This window comes from Ranitomeya imitator, chromosome 3 (genome assembly GCF_032444005.1).
Source record: "Ranitomeya imitator isolate aRanImi1 chromosome 3, aRanImi1.pri, whole genome shotgun sequence".
NCBI classification, from domain to species: Eukaryota; Metazoa; Chordata; class Amphibia; order Anura; family Dendrobatidae; genus Ranitomeya; species Ranitomeya imitator.
In genome coordinates this window covers 225476568-225493121 of record NC_091284.1, presented here as the reverse complement: position 1 = coordinate 225493121, position 16554 = coordinate 225476568, and the positions used below count along the sequence as shown (strand labels likewise).

Below are 16554 nucleotides of genomic sequence, written 5' to 3'. Positions count from 1 at the left end.
TCTGCAGCTCCTCTCACCCCCGCCTCCCGTCACTGCCTCATTCATTATAATTCAGCATCTGCCAGACACAGAAAACACTACCCCCTTCTACCACTGCATATGGATGGGACATCTGTGAAGTGGTAATGCACACATATATTGATGGGGTTAATTAACCCTCTCACAAGGTCGCCTGGAGGATTACTGTTATGATATCATATGCTGCTGAAAATAATTTTCCTGTGTAAAGTGGAAATACACTGTTACCAAACAGTGGAAGATCTCACAAATCAATCAGTGACCTTGTCACCAAGAACTATTTAGGAAACAAAATACTGACTGGCCCATATATACAATAAGGACACTTTTCTCCAAGTCACTGTTGGCATGTTGTTGAGCGGTCATGTGATGGGATGAAGCGCATACAGTTTTTTGGGACATTTTGAGTTATCTTACATATGGAAACACAAGCTGGGTGACCACCATGCTGTTACAGATGGCTAACCCCAGTTATATTCCTTAAACCTACTCATTTTCCCGTGAGACATTTCCCCATGTTTGCGTGGGTTTCCTCTGGGTTCTCCGGTTTCTACCCTCACTACAAAGGCAAACTGATACGGACTGTGAGCCCCAATGGGGAACAGTGTGGTAATGTCTGAAAAGCGCTGAGAAAATTAATGGTGCTATATAAGTGCGTAAAATAAATTGCGCAAGAATAAGACGGTCATGGATCATGGTTAACGAGACGCTCTCGAGTATCCTTTTAGATAATGATACCTTGTTTGAGAAGATTTGGCTTCCGTGGATCCAATATTTGGAGGATACGAGCTTTCTGTAGCAAACTGATGGGGCAGACAGGGGTCTTCCCTTCTAGAGTTGGGGATAGGGGGTAAAGGCTTTCTAAATTTCCCCTTCTTGCTACCAACTCCATTCTTCTTGTCTCCTTTTCATTTTTTCACTTTATTCTCTATCCCGTTCTTTTCATTTTATTGTTACCTGGTAACTTCCTATTAGTGGATTCATGCAGGAGATACTCATATTACGTATGCGATTTTTGGGTCGTGGAGTTGTTGGTCTCATCCCATCATACCTTCTAATAAAATCCTCATCTTCTGATTGACAAAGTCACATTTCAGAGCCATGGACTTATTTTCTTTCTGCTGTTATATTAGGATTATGTTGATCTGATATAGTTTTTCTTTTTTGTATGCACTCACTGATGCTATCTAATTTGCTATTCCTTATTTTGCCTTGAGGTCATATGTCCTCATTTCATTTGCTTTTCTTCTTTTCATTGTGTAATGGTTCAATAAACACTTTGAAATATAAAATGTCACCAGTCTTTCTCTCAAGTCCCTGACGCTTAGAACAGTGCTGACCCTCCAGTGACTCTTACGTAGTCCCCTTACCCACAGATGTCACAGCTGATGTTACCAGCAGCAGGTTTGTGCTTCAGATGAAGGATTCGGAGCAGCTGCTGACCAGTGGCCGGAAGCTCCTTTGTCTGGTCCAAATGATGGGACTGGACAATGAGGCTCCAGCTGTCCCTTGATGGACATCTGCCCTCTCACTAGATAAAGTTAGTTAATAGTTTCTGCCTTTTGACCATTTAGCAATATTTCTAATAATCAAAAGTGGCACAAGTCCATCCAGACTGTCCCAAAACACAAGTACAGCAAACAAGTCAACTGCAGACCTATCGACCTGAAATATTTGCCTGTTTCTATAGATTTGGCTCTTTCCAAATCACCAATTTTGGTTTGACACAAAAATCTGAACAGGAAAATTCTACCAATTGCCGTGTCTATAATCCAACGCATTTCAGTCACTAAGTGATAACCCTTGTGATACCTGTGTATGGTCATAAAGCTGTGGCTCCATACGAGAGGAATATTTTGTATTGTAGATGAATTGTAGATGAATATTTAGAGCATAGGTAATGCTAGAACTAGAAGGCCAAAATATACGATTCATTTTATCACAATCTACTGTATTGTATTGAAGTATAAATGGTGCTGCAAGAATTTGGAATAATCAGCTTGTATCTTTCTGTTAGATATTCTGTTTAGTTCGTCCAATACAAAGAAACATGAAGTTTAAAGAGAAAATGTCATCATGAAAAGTGTCCCAGACTGGGTGGCTATGTTTTCCTACACAAACAAATCTAAAGTTGCTTAATATTTAAGGGTGTTGTTTTCTTTGGGCAATTGCTTTTTGCTAGAAAGGTCCCCTGACTATATAATGACCATCGTTTCTTTGATCCCCAGCTGCAATATGTAGGGGGTTTTGGCAGGAATTCTTTGAGAAATAACACATTGTCCTCAAATCTAATAGATGGGGATCCTGAACTCAAATAACCTAGAATTTCCTAATAATGTTGAAAATAAGATGTTCTAAAAATATCATTTCTGCTAATGTTAGGGATGATTTTAAGGTTTTCCTTCCCCCATTCTAAAAGCGTTGTTTAGAACCATATAGTCTTCTGCAACCAGACGATGAGCAATACAGTATCTGTAATGTCCTCTGAACCCGCTGCTCTTGGTGGGACCGGCTAACCATCTAATGTATATAGAGGCCTCCTGAATGCTCCCACAGATTGGGCTGCAGGACAGAAGGATTGATCGACTGTCCTTTGGTTTGGTAAGGAGATAACCCATTCTCTTATAGAAAGTACAGGAGCGCTTGGCCACAGAGTAATCCTTGTGATATTTTCAAGGATTCTAATATAGGACTCTACTAAGGAATCAGGAAACTCCTAAGGAAGAGTTAGTTGACATGATATGGATGGTGGGTCAGACCACGCAAGCAATGATGGTGGGACAGAATGTGGATACGATTTTGGGGTCGGAGACATGAAGACATATTAGGCCTCTTTCACACTTCCGTTTTTTATAATCAGTCACAATCCGTCAAAATGTTGAAAAGACTGATCCTGTGCAGATTGAAAAAAAAGTGCACTGGGTCCGTTTTATTTACGGATCCGTCGAGGCTATGTGTACACGTTGTGTATGCGTCTTCGTAGCGTTTTTCCGCTGTGAAAACGCATACACAACACAACCCAGGTTAAAAATAATTTAAAAAAAAATAATAAAAATCGTGATATTATTACCTTCCAGCGTCCCCTGCAGCATTCCCGATGCTGCTGGCGGCTCCCGTTTCCAATAATGCCTTGCGAGACAATGACCTGTGATCACGATGCTGCCGGCAGCATCGCGAGCATCGGAAAGGCTGCCGGCAGCATCGTGAGCATCGGGAAGGCTGCGGGGGATGCCGGAAGGTAAGAATATCATGATTTTTTTAATTATTTTTAACATTATATCTTTTTACTATTGATGCTGCCTATTAATAGTAAAAAGAGAGAGAGCAAGAGAGAATTTCCCTGACTGGAAATTCTTCCGCGCATGCTCAGTTTCAAAAGACGGCATCCGTCGCTGGATTCCTGCTTTTGACAGTCAGCAACGGATCCTGCGCCCATAGGCTTACATTATAGCCAGCGACGGGCAGCGCAGGATCCGTCACTGAGCGATTTTCCAACTAAGAAAAAACGTTCCTCTGTGCGTTGTCTCCGCCCGACGGACAGCAATTTTATGACGGATCCAGTGCACGACGGATTAAGCGGATGGCTATCCGTCACAATCCATCGCTAATACAAGTCTATGAGAAAAAAACGGATCCAGCAGAAACATTTGCTGGATCCGTTTTTTTTTTTTTTTTTTCACAAAACGATGCATTGTGATGGAAAAAGAAAGGCGGAAGTGTGAAAGAGGCCTTAGAAGTGTTTAATTTTACTACTGCAATGCTTGTTATCCTTCTACCTTCATCACCATAATGAGTGAACGATCTAGTGAAGGTACATGCCACCATATTGACAGGATTAATTGGCAGAAGGGTGTCAATATGTGATGCTGTAGGAAAAACTGAGAGTGACAGAAGGGAAACAGCAGGGGGTATTTGGAAAGAACTGAAAAGGATATGGAAACTAATGTAAAGAAGACTCAATAGGCTCAGAAAAGGATAACGTGAGATAAAGAAGGCGACAGGACAGATGTAGAGGTGGAGCTGAATGTGCATAGGAACAAAAATATGGACACATGCTGGAGGGGGAGCTGGGGTGAACGGAATACATAGGGTTAATAGCTCTTCACTTTCACAAGTCAGTTTTGTTTTTGCCAGGAACCAGGTTGCCATGTGACCACTTTCTTGAGAATCTCAGTAGGGAGCTTCCCTTAGAAATCTTATGTTTAACATATACAGGGAACACAAAATGTGGAGGTGGTGTGAACAGCACCCTACTGGATTACAGCACCTCATAGCAACAAAACTTGAGATAAATATTTTTAGTTAAAGCGCACAGCTCTCAGGAAACAAGGGCCATGCTGCTCAAGAGAGACACTTACAGACAAGGCTCTTTCATATGGAAATGCAATGCCATTCATTCAGGTTAATGGTATACATAGTGGTCAGTCTCATCAACTTTTCCTCTAATATATTTTCTTAAAGTTTTCCAGATCTGGGGAAGATTTGTTTCATTATAAATTTTGCACCATTTTGTGGTTACAGACTCTTTGTTTCCATGCGCATTCAACTTTGATGTGGTCAGTCCTCATATAAATCAGTGGAGAAGAGTTCAAAAGAAGAGGGATAAACGTTAGAAACTCTCCCATTGGTCTGTTAAACTGAGATCATCAGTTAACCCATTCTGCCGTCAGCAATAGATAGAGCAACAGAAAGGCCATGGGTGGCAAACAATGAAAAATTGTTAATGAACACCAATTTCAAAAATGAATTTTTTAGCGAAGAACACATGCATTTAAGTTAGAAAACAGTGGTATCTTTATCCTAAATTATATATTCAATTTTTATATAGCCAGATTCAGACAATCCAATTTTAGAAGTATGCGTAATCATTCCTTTATACTTTTCCTCCCATTAGCAACTCCTCGTCAATGTATAATTTTCCTGTGGTAGCATTGTACAGGAATATGACACTTGCTGCACGTTCCCTCATAGACTCATGCTTGCTGACTGCTGGAGGTACCAGTAGAGGGTCACCATGTGATCAGTTTATTTTTGGGGTGAAGGTATTCTCAAAGGGAAATTTTTCTGAAGTGATGTCACACAGTTACAACATGCCATTGTTTTCTGATGTCAGGGGGTTTAAACTCAAGGACCTCACAGATACACAAAATTAAGTGCTGAGGACAGCGAAGTAACTTGAGTCCAATGGGCCCCAATGCAAAATTTGGACCTAGCCCCCCCGCCTGTTGGTCAGATGTATGGGACCTTGTAACGTTCCAAATGCTATAGGGACATACAAGTTGCAACCTTACCCCATTATAGCAAAATAGATAAAACCATCGAGTGACAGACTTTCCCCACCTTTAGACAATACTCAATGCAGTTCACTAGTAAAAGGCAATGGCAGATTCTACACATCACCACCAGAATTTGTACCTACTGAAAACCACAGATGGAGTCTATGGATCCATCATATCACAAGTCTCTCCGTTATAGGTCTTGTGTAGCAGAACGCAGGTTGAGATCTGACCATGGATGGGCCCTTACCCCATTATGTAGTAATGTCCCCCATGTTGGGCTCTTTCCTGGTATATACGTACCCCAATATAGTATATATGTCCCCCATCCTGGTATATATATCCCCCACCCTGCATAAAGGTTAATAATGGCCCCATAAGATGCTCCATACAGACACTTGCCCCATATAGTGCTACACAAATGTTATGGCCCCATAAGATGCTCCATACAGACACTTGCTCCATTTGCTGTTGCTGCGATAAAAAACAAAAAAAATAAAAAAAATCACATACTCACCTCTCTCCGTCGCTCAGGCCCCCGGCACTTTCACGTTCACCTGACTTCGTTCCGTCGCCGATCCATCTTCAGCGTCTTCTGCACTGACGTTCAGGCAGAGGGCGCGCACTAACCATGTCACCGCGCCCTCTGACCCGAGCATCACTGCAGAAGACGCTGAAGACGGAGCGGCACATGGAGCAGGTGAATATCGCGCAGCGCTGCGCTCCCCCTCCCCATTATACTCACCTGCTCCTGGCGCGGTCCCTGGTTCCCCAGCGCCGCAGCTTCTTCCTGTACTGAGCTGTCACGTTACTGCTCATTACAGTAATGAATATGCATCTCCACCCCTATGGGAGGTGGAGCCGCATATTCATTACTGTAGGAAGCGGTACCATGTGACCGCTCAGTACAGGAAGAAGCTGGGGCGCCGGGCAGCCAGGGACCGGGCCAGGAGCAGGTGAGTATAATTAGACAGCCCCCGCTCCCCCGCCGACCCCTGGGTATGACTCGAGTATAAGCCGGGAGGGGGACTTTCAGCCCCCAAAAAATGGGCTGAAAATCTCAGCTTATACTAAAGTATAAACGGTATATACACAGTACAGACCAAAAGTTTGGACACGCCTTCTCATTTAAAGTTTTTTCTGTATTTTCATGACTATGAAAATTGTAAATTCACACTGAAGGAATCAAAACTATGAATTAGCACATGTGGAATTATATACTTAACAAAAAAGTGTGAAACTGAAAATGTCTTATATTTTAGGTTTTTCAAAGTAGCCACCTTTTGCTTTGATGACTGCTTTGCACACTCTTGGCATTCTCTTGATGAGCTTCAAGAGGTAGTCACCGGAATGGTCTTCCAACAATCTTGAAGGAGTTCCCAGAGATGCTTAGCACTTGTTAGCCCTTTTGCCTTCACTCTGCGGTCCAGCTCACCCCAAACCATCTCGATTGGGTTCAGTTCTGGTGACTGTGGAGGCCAGGTCATCTGGCGTAGCACCCCATCACTCTCCTTCTTGGTCAAATAGCCCTTACACAGCCTGGAGGTGTGTTTGGGGTCATTGTCCTGTTGAAAAATAAATGGTCCAACTAAACGCAAACCGGATGGAATAGCATGTCGCGGCAAGATGCTGTGGTAGCCATGCTGGTTCAGTATGCCTTCAATTTTGAATAAATCCCCAACAGTGTCACCAGCAAAGCACCCCCACACCATCACACCTCCTCCTCCATGCTTCACGGGGAGAACCAGGCATGTAGAGTTCATCCGTTCACCTTTTCTGCGTCGCACAAAGACACGGTGGTTGGAACCAAAGATCTCAAATTTGGACTCATCAGACCAAAGCACAGATTTCCACTGGTCTAATGTCCATTCCTTGTGTTCTTTAGCCCAAACAAGTCTCTTCTGCTTGTTGCCTGTCCTTAGCAGTGATTTCCTAGCAGCTATTTTACCATGAAGGCCTGCTGCAAAAAGTCTCCTCTTAACAGTTGTTGTAGGAGATGTGTCTGCTGCTAGAACTCTGTGTGGCATTGACCTGGTCTCTAATCTGAGCTGCTGTTAATCTGCGATTTCTGAGGCTGGTGACTCGGATAAACTTATATTCAAAAGCAGAGGTGACTCTTTGTCTTCCTTTCCTGGGGCGGTCCTCATGTGAGCCAGTTTCTTTGTAGCGCTTGATGGTTTTTGCCACTGCACTTGGTGACACTTTCAAAGTTTTCCCAATTTTTCAGACTGATTGACCTTCATTTCTTAAAGTAATGATGGCCACTCGTTTTTCTTTACTTAGCTGCTTTTTTCTTGCCATAATACAAATTCTAACAGTCTATTCAGTAGGAGAAAAGCAGTGAGCCGGAAATATCAGATCAATGGGACAAAAATAATATACTGGAACAAAGAAGAACTGCACTTGGATGGCACAAGAGTAACGCATTACACAGCCTATGGACTTCACAACTACTGACAACTAGGTGTCACGTGAGTTATGGGTATAAAGGTGCTCTGCATATAAAGCAATAAGATGTATATAGTCCAAGAAAGCAGAAAAATATGCGGCACTCACCCAGAAGAAGCTATATTCACGTGCTCTTTATTGGAACAAAAATTGTGTGCATACATCCATTTAGGACATCAGGTGGGACGGAGGGTGCGGTGATGGAGGCTTGTCCAGCCTCCATCACCGCACCCTCCGTCCCACCTGATGTCCTAAATGGATGTATGCACACAATTTTTGTTCCAATAAAGAGCACGTGAATATAGCTTCTTCTGGGTGAGTGCCGCATATTTTTCTGCTTTCTTGGACAAAAATAATATATGTAAATATAAAATAAACCATAATAAATAATGGATAAAAAATATTACCCAGAAAATAAATGTATAGGTGTCCAAGTGAAAAAATATATAAATGTACAATATGTATACAAGGCCACTACTTAGAAGCTGAATGGCAGACCATTCGGTGATCTGACCCCCCCTGACGAAGGACACGGTCCGAAACGCGCGTCGGGGTGCTCTGTACCTGGAGGACCGGACGGCAGTTAGGAGGAGGTAGTATTTACTACATATTGTACATAGCTCTGAATCGGTTTCCACATTATCCAGTTTATGCTGCACCTCTTGTATTTGATTGTGTGTGTTGCACGTTGCACCTGCTCTCTTGCGTGCTGTTTTATTTATGCTTCTTGTTATCGAGTCGTTACAATGTGTATTACGCATTGCACTTTTTTGTTTGTACATACATATGTTATTTGACGTGCAGCCCATTTTGAGTATATACGCACGCTAGAATTGCATAGCACTTTGATAGTTTTGTTACACTATAACATATATTCGCACTCATCTTATACCATTGAGCCATTCTTAATTCAGTTCGTATATTTTGCCACAACTTTTTTTACACGACACGTTTTTATATTTATTTATTTTTATCTATATCAATATATTTTTATACACTTATTATTGTCAATTTTTTCAATTTTTTCTTTTGTTTTCAATTTTTTTACATTCACACGCATTAATTTATGTATCTTGCAGCATAATTGTATATGATTATAACCACTCTCTATGTGGTATATGTGGATTACCTCCTTTTTATAACTTTGTTTTATATATATATTGCCTCCTTTTTGCGTCCGGTTGTTCTTTTGTCATTTTTTCTATATATTGTATTTTGTATACTTCCTCCAGCTACAGGCACATTACTACTGTTGCCTTTTCTTGCCCAGCATATATACAGTGGGGCAAAAAAGTATTTAGTCAGTCAGCAATAGTGCAAGTTCCACCACTTAAAAAGATGAGAGGCGTCTGTAATTTACATCATAGGTAGACCTCAACTATGGGAGACAAACTGAGAAAAAAAAATCCAGAAAATCACATTGTCTGTTTTTTTAACATTTTATTTGCATATTATGGTGGAAAATAAGTATTTGGTCAGAAACAAAATTTCATCTCAATACTTTGTAATATATCCTTTGTTGGCAATGACAGAGGTCAAACGTTTTCTGTAAGTCTTCACAAGGTTGCCACACACTGTTGTTGGTATGTTGGCCCATTCCTCCATGCAGATCTCCTCTAGAGCAGTGATGTTTTTGGCTTTTCGCTTAGCAACACGGACTTTCAACTCCCTCCAAAGGTTTTCTATAGGGTTGAGATCTGGAGACTGGCTAGGCCACTCCAGGACCTTGAAATGCTTCTTACGAAGCCACTCCTTCGTTGCCCTGGCGGTGTGCTTTGGATCATTGTCATGTTGAAAGACCCAGCCACATTTCATCTTCAATGCCCTTGCTGATGGAAGGAGGTTTGCACTCAAAATTTCATGATACATGGCCCCATTCATTCTTTCATGTACCCGGATCAGTCGTCCTGGCCCCTTTGCAGAGAAACAGCCCCAAAGCATGATGTTTCCACCACCATGCTTTACAGTAGGTATGGTGTTTGATGGATGCAACTCAGTATTCTTTTTCCTCCAAACACGACAAGTTGTGTTTCTACCAAACAGTTCAAGTTTGGTTTCATCAGACCATAGGACATTCTCCCAAAACTCCTCTGGATCATCCAAATGCTCTCTAGCAAACTTCAGACGGGCCTGGACATGTACTGGCTTAAGCAGTGGGACACGTCTGGCACTGCAGGATCTGAGTCCATGGTGGCGTAGTGTGTTACTTATGGTAGGCCTTGTTACATTAGTCCCAGCTCTCTGCAGTTCATTCACTAGGTCCCCCCGCGTGGTTCTGGGATTTTTGCTCACCGTTCTTGTGATCATTCTGACCCCACGGGGTGGGATTTTGCGTGGAGCCCCAGATCGAGGGAGATTATCAGTGGTCTTGTATGTCTTCCATTTTCTAATTATTGCTCCCACTGTTGATTTCTTCACTCCAAGCTGGTTGGCTATTGCAGATTCAGTCTTCCCAGCCTGGTGCAGGGCTACAATTTTGTTTCTGGTGTCCTTTGACAGCTCTTTAGTCTTCACCATAGTGGAGTTTGGAGTCAGACTGTTTGAGGGTGTGCACAGGTGTCTTTTTATACTGATAACAAGTTTAAACAGGTGCCATTACTACAGGTAATGAGTGGATGAAAGAGGAGACTCTTAAAGAAGAAGTTACAGGTCTGTGAGAGCCAGAAATCTTGATTGTTTGTTTCTGACCAAATACTTATTTTCCACCATAATATGCAAAAAAAATGATAAAAAACAGACAATGTGATTTTCTGGATTTTTTTTTCTCAGTTTGTCTCCCATAGTTGAGGTCTACCTATGATGTAAATTACAGACGCCTCTCATCTTTTTAAGTGGTGGAACTTGCACTATTGCTGACTGACTAAATACTTTTTTGCCCCACTGTATATATATATTTATTTATAATAAAGGCATTTTAATATACCATATCAGTTTGGCATTATATTATTTCCACTATTTATTCATATATATTTTCTATATACTAGTTTACTTCCATACGTTGGGATTTCCCCACTTTAGTCTATTCAGTAGGACTATCAGCTGTGTATCCAACAGACTTCTGCTCAACACAACTGATGGTCCCATCCCAACACCATTTATAAGGCAAGAAATCCCACTTATTAAACCTGACAGGGCACACCTGTGAATTGAAAACCATTTCCGGTGACTACTTCTTGAAGCTCATCAAGAGAATGCCAAGAGTGTACAAAGCAGTCATCAAAGGAAAAGGTGGCTACTTTGAAGAACATAGAATATAAGACATATTTTCAGTTGTTTCACACTTTTTTGTTATGTATATAATTCCACATGTGTGAATTCATAGTTTTTATGCCTTCAGTGTGAATTTACAATTTTCATAGTAATGAAAATACAGAAAAATCTTTAAATGAGAAGGTGTGTCCAAACTTTTGGTCTGTACTGTATATATATATATATATATATTCCATCCTGGTGTATATGTCCCCCATCCTACCTCCTTATTGCATACAAAAAAAAAAAGTGGTTCTACTTACCTTTCCTCTGCTCCCCCGCTGAGTGGCATCCTCTTCTGAAGCCGGCAGCTGACTTCAGCGAGCAATCGACAGGAGTGCATGACATCACTGCCATGCTTCCCCAGTCATGAACACACCGACGTCAGTTGCTGGCCTCTGATTGGTTGGCAGTATGTATTGCAGAGCACAGACCCGGCGGGACTCTGCCCTGCAATACACTTCAGCTAAATTTGCAGCCAAGAACACTGTCGTCGGCAGGCCCCTCACCTGCATGGGTCCGGTCGCATTTGCGACCCAGATCGATACGCCCCTGACAGAGAATAATTCTACGTTTTCCTAGCAAGAGCAGTGCTCCCAGCCATCAAGAAGAGCAGAGAACTGCAGACGAACCCATTAACTTCAATAGAGTTGTGCTGCTACACTAAGTCTGTAGACCCTTTATTGTTAGGAACGATTGGGGGTCCCAGAGTTTGGACTGTCACCTATCATAAAGAGACGGCCTATCATAGCAGTATTCCATCACGTTAAAAGAAGACTCCGCACAAACATCTCCATATTAATTACTTTAGTGTTTAATCTGTATGTTCTCTCTAAGCAGGATCTGTGCACATTTGGGGCCAATTTATATACATACTGCATAAATAATAAAGTAAAGATTAGCTGAGATTAAAATATGGATAATCCAGTATTGGAATGAAACAAACACTAATGTCTATCCTTCTTCTAAGTAATCTGCCTTTGGAGTTAACATATCATTACCCTACAGTTCCATAAAGCATCCCAGTATTGGCCCGTCGATAAAAAAAGATGACACCAATGTCCAAAAAATTACTCTAATTCGACTAATCTGCAGATTTAAATCCTTTTCATTCTCCTTAGCCACCGCCAGTAAACTGAATATTTTATGATAATCCATCTAGAATACAGTATTTGACTGGCCGGAGTCCCACTAGCCATATAATAGATTATCATTCCCTTATGTTAAATGGAATACCGGGCAAAAAATTATTTACAAAAGACTTGGGATGTAGAAATTGGCTGGGGACCGGGTAAGAAAGAAAGCAATAGGTATCAGTGAGGTTAGTATTGAGTTTTACATTTTTTTTTAACCTATTCTGAACCTTTTTGAAAAAAAAACAAAACAAAAACAAAAAAAACGCAAAACCATACATGCCAGATTATCCCTCTGATCACCATTGAAATGAAACATAGATGTGAGCAAAACAGCCGTAGAGTCCAGTCACTGTCCATTAGTCTGCCACCTGATATTTCAGAAATGGTGGTTAACTGGCACTTCCCAGCAAAGGCTGATCTGCGGGTACTACTAGACTGTAAAGGCAAAACCTGAGACTTATCTGAATCTATGATGTACAGAGCGTATCTACCCAAGTCCTCAAGGGCATGACCATATTTTGGATTCGTATCACAACTTTCAAGACTGTGATGCAAATGACTGAGGAACATTTATATAAAGTTCTGGATTAGCTTGACATTGGTATTCATGGATGAAAATGGATTCTATAGGCCTGAAATTTGCTTTTGGCGCATTTATGAAAAAAACTGACTGAAATGGTTTTGCCAGTGCATAAGACAAGTGATACGGGCAAATTTCGTTTGCTCTTCCCTAATCTTAATCCGTTTCAAACGGGTCATGCATGCCAGGGCTGTGGAGTCGGAATCGTAGCCCATTTTGGTGGAGTCAGAGTCAGTGTCATAGAAACTGAGGAGTCAAAGGTTTGGCTTACTGACTCCACAGCCCTCATGCGTACCCCCTCATAGATATGCATAGAGGTGGTATCATGGTCCACTAGATGTGATACATATTATGATTTTCCCTGGCAGCACTGGTTTATGTGCTTCTAGGGCAAAAATTGGTCCATGAGATCTCATCACACAGGACTATATGGGTAATATGGGTCCTTCCGGCATTTCACAGTGAAACACACAGTCACGTTCGTGAGGTCCACATCAAGCAGGTAAGGCCTCTTTCACACTTCAGTCTTTTGGTGTCAGTTTGAATCCGCCATTTTCGTCAAATAGCGGATCCGCCATTTTTTTTGGCGGATCCGCTATTTTCCCATAGACTTGCATTAGCGACGGATTATGGCGGATGGTCGTCCGTTCTATCCGCAATGTGACGGATCCATCGAAATTTGGCGGACGTCGTCTAGACATTGACGGACATTGCAACGTTTTTTGTCTGCGCCGAAATGGCGGTTCGCGACGGATCCGTCGCGTCCGCCATTTCATAGAATGGCCGCCTATGGGCGACGGATCCGTCGCAACGTCATTTGGCGGATCCGTCGCCCCAATCTGCTTTTTCAATTGAGCATGCTCCAAAAAGTACATACTTTTCCCAGATACACGGATGCGTCAAAAAAACGGATCCGTTAGAACCGTTTGCTCAACAATTTTGACGGATCCGTCACAATGTCGGAGCAGACTGACGCCAAACAACTGAAGTGTGAAAGAAGCCTAAGCAAAGGCAAATGCGTAGTTCACTAAGTAATTCACAACATCCCGACGTGAATAATAAGTCAAATATTTTACGACACTTTAACACTGTCTAGTGAGGAGAAATATGGCATGAACACCAGTGCTAGGGGCAAAGTGACCCATGTAGCCCAGTAAATCTGTATGGGCACAGCTATTTAAAGGGGTAACTGGAGATCCCCAAGGAGGACGTGACTTTGTAAAACAGAATTTTACACCACCATCTCATAGGATAGTAGGTTATGCCATGTAACCAATGTCAATATACTTCTTAGAAAACAAACAGCGTTTATATCCAAAATTAGGCCTAAAAATAATTTAAAAAAATACTTGATAAAAACATTGTGACTAAATGCAACATCTAAAAACACAAAAAGAAAACTCTTCATTCTCATTGTACACACATTATAAGGCCGGGATCACAAATGCGAGAAACACGGCTGAGTGTCACATGTTAATACCCGCCACTGCCGCCAGCACTCGGGAGCAGAGCGTGCGGCTCCATGTATTGCTATGCGGCTGCACGTTCCGCTCCTTAGAGCCGGCGACAGTGCCGGGTATTAACATGTGACACTCGGCAGTGTTTCTCGCATGTGTGATCCCGGCCTAACTAAGATATCGCCAGAGGCGTAACTACAAATAGGTGCAGGGGTTGCATCAGGGCCCTGGAGCTTAGGGGGGCCCTAAAAGTACCTTTGGCCTATAAAAAAAAATATTGTTATCAAAGATTTAAAATATTTGGGGGCCCCGTTGGCGCTTTTGCATCAGGGCCCTTGAGTTTCAAGCTACACCACTGCATATCGCCAATATTCCTCACAGCTCTGAGCCTGAGAGGGTGAAACATTTACATAATATAACAAAAAGACCCCCCAAAAATCCCAGAAAATAATGTTTAAAATATGGTCATATCACAATATAATGAGCACAGCATCACCAAGACAGAGGACGGAGCTAGTGTGTCGGGGCATCACCCTTCCTCCTTATAGGGGAGTGAACGACGCAGGATCCCCACAACACTAACTAGGTTTCCAATATAATCACAAATCAGCCCGCAGGTAGCAGCAATACATAAAATAATTTATATCTATATAGTCACACCTTTACTCCAGGCCATTCCTGTGCCGAATACCCCGATGCTTTACCTTGGCTGCTGATGTCACATCCTATATACCCCAAGTGACATCTGCAGCCAATCACTCACCTAACCATACAGCATCCTGACTGGCTGCAGCGGTCACAGGGGAGTATATTGGGCTGTGACATCTGCAGTCAGCGTGGGAATGCAGTGCTGGCACGGCCTGGAGGAGAAGGCTGATTCTCCATTATATTGGACCCCTATAACCTGAGAGAATAGGAGCAGGGCCATGGTCCTCAGCTCTCCTGCGACCCCCCACAATACACTGTAATAACCCATTCTCTCCATGATGGCCAGGGTAAGTTGGGGTTCACCTCAAGTCTATCCTTACAGCTAACCTTGGACTTGAGGTGATCCCAGATTAACTGATTAGATGCCAGAGGTGATGAGCAGCACAGACAGGGTCCCTGGAGAATGGACCGTGGCTGTGATCTCCAGCAGAGCAGGACAGGACAGAGGAGGCAGAGTTTGCAGTGGAGAACACACAAAGCAGCAGCACAGAGGGACAATGAGGCAGGGGCCATGCTGGAAGGATGCAGGACACAGGGAGGTCTGGAGCCGCAGTGCTGACCTGTCATCTCCGGTCCTGCTGTGCAGATGTCGGTGACTGCGCAGTTCTTCGCCTTCCCGGGTGCAGATGCTGCAGGAATGGGCTAGCACACGGGCGGCATGGAGCACAAGATGCCGGGCTGATGCCTCCTGCACTAGGGTGATGCTTGCAGTGGGTGTAGCAGCTTCTCTGTCAGCACGGAGGCTGCCGGCACTGGAGGTGACTAGGACGAGCCGCTGGGCGGTCAGTGCTGTGTGACAGGCTGTCAGGGAGCTGTCTCTCTCCGTGCACCGCATTAGGGCAGAAACCTACGTGCGCGTCCCCGGGAGCAGAGCGCGCACCCGCCTACTCAGAAGCGCGTTCCCGCCTCAGTCACTACAGCTGTGCGCGCGCCATGTGTGGAGAGGATGGGTGACAGCAGAACAATACATGGAGGGACACAACACAGGGCCATGTGGTGAATGGAGCCACTATAGGAGAGCACATTACCATCAGGTGGTCTTCAGCTGAAGCTTCTGGGGGATGTCTCAGTTCTCCAGCACTATTCCCCATTCCGGATGCTCTCCGCACATATACGATGGCCACGTTCACCACGGGTTTAGTATAAGGCCACGTGCACACATCTTTTACAGACGGTGAAAAACATCCATTTTTCGACTGAACGGCTCGTCAGGAATCACTCCTTTTGGCTATGTGCACACGTTGCAGATTGGTGTGCTGATTTTTCCGCACTGTTTTTGCAAAATCCGCAGGTAAACCGCACTGTGGATTACCCGCGGATTTACCGCGGTTTTTGTGCGGATTCCACCTGCAGTTTTACGCCTGTGAATTGAGGAGCAGGCGTAAACCGCTGCGGAATCCGCACACAGAATTGACATGCTGCGGAATATAAACCGCTACGTTTCCGCACAGTTTTTTCCACAGCATGTGCAGTGCGGATATTGTTTTCCATACGTTTACATGGCACTGTACAACGCATGGAAAACTGCTGCGGATCCGCACACCAATCTGCAACGTGTGCACATAGCCTTTTTGTCCTTACACTTCTAAACCCCAAGCATCTTTTTTTTAGCATTTGTTGGTCGTTTCTTTAGCATTTTGTGTGTCTTTTTTACTGGGGGTTTCCGGCAATAAAGAAACTGC

The 16554-nt window shown here is 43.2% G+C and overlaps 1 protein-coding gene across 9 annotated transcripts in view; it reads right to left on the bottom strand.

Moving 5' to 3' along the window:
• NFASC (neurofascin) overlaps positions 1–15781 on the bottom strand; it is a 199383-nt gene extending 183602 nt beyond the window's left edge. For 7 of the 9 annotated variants that reach the window (XM_069756196.1, XM_069756200.1, XM_069756199.1 and 4 more), the window contains exon 1: positions 15433–15781. The gene's annotated coding sequence lies outside the window, so the exon portion shown is untranslated. The remainder of the gene's footprint in view (positions 1–15432) is intronic. The other 2 variants (XM_069756204.1, XM_069756197.1) reach the window with 2 other exon arrangements.
• Positions 15782–16554: the final 773 nt, after the last annotated feature.